The sequence below is a fragment of the Galeopterus variegatus genome, unplaced genomic scaffold, assembly GCF_000696425.1.
Source record: "Galeopterus variegatus unplaced genomic scaffold, G_variegatus-3.0.2 Scaffold9458, whole genome shotgun sequence".
Lineage (NCBI taxonomy): Eukaryota > Metazoa > Chordata > Mammalia > Dermoptera > Cynocephalidae > Galeopterus > Galeopterus variegatus.
In genome coordinates, this window is record NW_007735569.1 from 46,449 (window position 1) to 50,575 (window position 4,127).

General features: G+C 29.3%; 1 long non-coding RNA gene across 1 annotated transcript in view; it reads right to left on the reverse strand.

Annotated features, from left to right (window-relative positions):
• LOC103609311 overlaps positions 1-399 on the reverse strand; it is a 22,877-nt gene extending 22,478 nt beyond the window's left edge. Inside the window, exon 1 of the long non-coding RNA XR_552118.1 lies at positions 338-399. This is a non-coding gene — a long non-coding RNA (uncharacterized LOC103609311). The remainder of the gene's footprint in view (positions 1-337) is intronic.
• Positions 400-4,127: the final 3,728 nt, after the last annotated feature.

Genomic DNA, 4,127 nt, shown 5'->3' on the forward strand with positions numbered 1-4,127 from the left:
AGTAGCTTTGTATTTTTGTCTAAATTATTTAACCCATCGAAGTCTATGTTTCCTCATTTATAAAATAAAGATAATAATACTTACACTTATTTGATTATGATGAAAACTGAGGAAAACAACACATATAAAATGTGAAAATGTAAATACAATATGTGTCCAAATAGTGGTTGCCGCTGTTATTTTTACTGTTTGTTCTTCAGTATTACTTTTATATTTGAGAATATCTCAGCTTGTGAATTAAAGTTTGTAGATAATCTATTTGTGGTAAATTAAAAGTTGATGCTAAATACTCTTTAAAAGTATTAATTACCTTTGTACTCATTACTGCACTACTTACATAACTCTATAATTCCACAGAAAGCAAGTATTAGAACTCTCCACAGACAAATAGCGTTCTTCTTCATCCTAAAAGAAAACGCAAAGGATTAGGATATATTAAGTTAACTTTAAAATAAATCTAAATATGAATACAGACTTAAAATTCGTAGAGGAACTAAATTACTTATTTAAGATCAGAGGAAGAGGAATGAATATATTTCAGAATAGAATTAATAAATATACAAATAAAACTAGCTCAATTCTTTGCTCTCTGTAATTAAGAATATACTATCATGAATGACAAATTTAGAAGATATTTTGATGGCTTGCTATCCTTATTGCTTCTACTGTATTTGTCTTCATCAAGACAATTCAATTAATTTTCTTATTCAGCGGTTCTCAACTGGAATGATTTTACTCCTTAGGGGACATCTGGCAATGCCTGGAGACACTTTCATTTGTTACAACTGAGTGCCTTTGAGTTTATTTCAAAAGTCAGATGTACCTCCTCAGCTAGCTGCAGGACCTGATGACGCTATACATAAATGACAAAGATATTCCTATATATGCATGTATGTCTGTGTGTACATTTTTTACCTAACACTACACATTCATATGGGTTTCCAAAGGGAAAAAATAGGAAAGGAGTCCTTTGTTTCTTCATGAATTGTGTTCCTGAAATTGGTAAATAGTCATAGACTCAAAAAGACAAATTCAAATATTTTTCACTCTGTAGGAATTGAAAAATGGATTAATATCCATCTGGCCTCTCCCACATCACTCTACTTGTGCACCGAAAATAAAGTTTCTTAACTAAAGAGATGGCACGTGCCCCAAATTAAAAGTAGGAGACATCACATAGAGTCTTTATAGCAGTAACTTCAGACACACTTGTTTGGGAATGCCAGCAGTGAGGTATGTCGACATTTTGTTACTAATTATTACTTTGTTACTAATTATTAAAGTGCCAATGTTTTAAAATGTTTTACTTTTTCTTTTTTGGTAACTTAGGATTCAAATCACTCATTCATTTTCATTTACATGTTTTTTTGAATTGAAGAAAATGCAGTGGAGTAAAAAGAATCTGCTAGAAATTGCTTAATCTTGGGTATTGCTATAGATGTGTATGACATGAGACCCACTCAAGTGAGAATACTACAAGTGTACTTCAAAGAGTTTGTGGCAAAATTGAACTAAAAGATAATATAAATATTTCCATGAATTTTTTGAAGAGCCCTCATATTATCATACTAATGATGGACTTTAACACACTTCTTAATAAAAAGCTTGAAGTAAAAAATCACATATCATTCCATAATTTTCAGTTTGACATGAGATATATCTAAAAATTAATGACACACTGACAATACTTTAAAAATAGCTTTTATTTGTAGTTACAATTAATACTATGTACAACAGTTTAAATTAGGTTGAAAAGCTCAAAAAAAAAAAAAAATAGTCATAGACTCAAAAAGACAAATTCAAATATTTTTCACTCTGTAGGAATTGAAAAATGGATTAATATCCATCTGGCCTCTCCCACATCACTCTACTTGTGCACCGAAAATAAAGTTTCTTAACTAAAGAGATGGCACGTGCCCCAAATTAAAAGTAGGAGACATCACATAGAGTCTTTATAGCAGTAACTTCAGACACACTTGTTTGGGAATGCCAGCAGTGAGGTATGTCGACATTTTGTTACTAATTATTACTTTGTTACTAATTATTAAAGTGCCAATGTTTTAAAATGTTTTACTTTTTCTTTTTTGGTAACTTAGGATTCAAATCACTCATTCATTTTCATTTACATGTTTTTTTGAATTGAAGAAAATGCAGTGGAGTAAAAAGAATCTGCTAGAAATTGCTTAATCTTGGGTATTGCTATAGATGTGTATGACATGAGACCCACTCAAGTGAGAATACTACAAGTGTACTTCAAAGAGTTTGTGGCAAAATTGAACTAAAAGATAATATAAATATTTCCATGAATTTTTTGAAGAGCCCTCATATTATCATACTAATGATGGACTTTAACACACTTCTTAATAAAAAGATTGAAGTAAAAAATCACATATCATTATTCCATAATTTTCAGTTTGACATGAGATATATCTAAAAATTAATGACACACTGACAATACTTTAAAAATAGCTTTTATTTGTAGTTACAATTAATACTATGTACAACAGTTTAAATTAGGTTGAAAAGCTCAAAAAAAAAAAAGCAAAATAAAATGTTACCGGGATGATTATTCAAGATTTAATAAGTTGTCATTAAATCAACTTACTGGGCCCGTAACAATTGGTTTTATACTGTAAACACCAGGAGAAGGACAACGCAATTCTGTCGTGGGTGATCTAGAGAATGGGAAAGAAGAAATAACTACAGATGCATACAAGATTAATAAAAATTACCTTATTATTTTTAAGCCTAAAAAATTCAATTGTATGCTGATAAGAGAAATTTCAAAATATAGCAATAATTTACTTCTATTTACAAAAGTGATTTTGTCTTTTTCTTCAGATCTATTTAATGCAAGGAAATTTACATTAAATCACAGCATTGAATCTCAATGTCCATACTATACAAATGGTTTTTTTCATGTAAATATACACATATATTAATATTCACAGTAAAAAGTCTTACCTTCTGTCTTGTACAGAACAAGTTCCTGGCACATCCCACTCAGAAAACAATGGTCCTTCATATTCTAACTTAATCTAAAAAATAAAATAAGAGTTGAAACAAAAAATCTGCTTCAAAATTTTTACCTCACTGTTTAGTTGTAGAGTTCATTTTTCTGGGTCCTTATTATTTAAAGAAAGAATAACTAAAGTTCAAGTCCTTTGAAATTATACAAAGTAATATGACAAAGAAAAAGTAACAACCCTTCTGGGATATGTCAGTAGTCTCCAAAAAACTATAAGCTTTTAATTTTATTTTACTTCAAGAATAATCTATTAAGCATGTAGGAGGTGACTGGCACTATGATCAGTTCTGGGGATAAAAAAGATGAATGAGACATAATCCTTCACTTAAATACAAGCTTCTTTTAATTCTGAAACCCTATTATTCACACATACTGACTATCATAACTTTCATTGTGTCACCTTATCCTTACTTTTTTAATTAAAAAATTATTTTTTATTTTTGGTAGCTGACCAGCATGGGAATCCAAACCCTTGACCTTGGTGTTATAACACCATGCTCTAACCAACTGAGCCAACCAGTGAGTCATCTTTTCCTTATTTTTAAAGCTACATTTTTCTCGGTCTCCCTATTATTTCATTTATAAATTCTTCCCCCTCCTGAAGTATATTAATCCACTTACTAACATTGTCATTTTTGGTCTCAGCATTGGCCCTCTCTTCAGCCAGAGGTGGAATCCAATTTCACCTTCTAATATTTGTTACATAAAAGTTATGTGCATATATATATATAAATATTTCTTCAGTTTTTAAACTTCTAAAATGGGGATTATAATACCAGCTGTTTAATAGATTTTATATTATATAATTAACAAGAGTATATAAGAACAAAAAAGAAAAATTCATCAGAAGATATAACTGAGATACATGAAGCAAAATTTGATAGAACTATTAGAAGAAAATTTTAAAACCATAAATATAGTGGTAGATTTTTAACATACTTTTCTCAAAATACATATAAAACTTAAAAAGAAAGGTAATCATAGACTAGAAAAATATAATTAGCAAGTTTAATGATATATATGTTAAAATATATACACTCCTAAAATTGACCAATATAAAATACATGCATTCTTTTCAATCTCACATAGAATATTTACC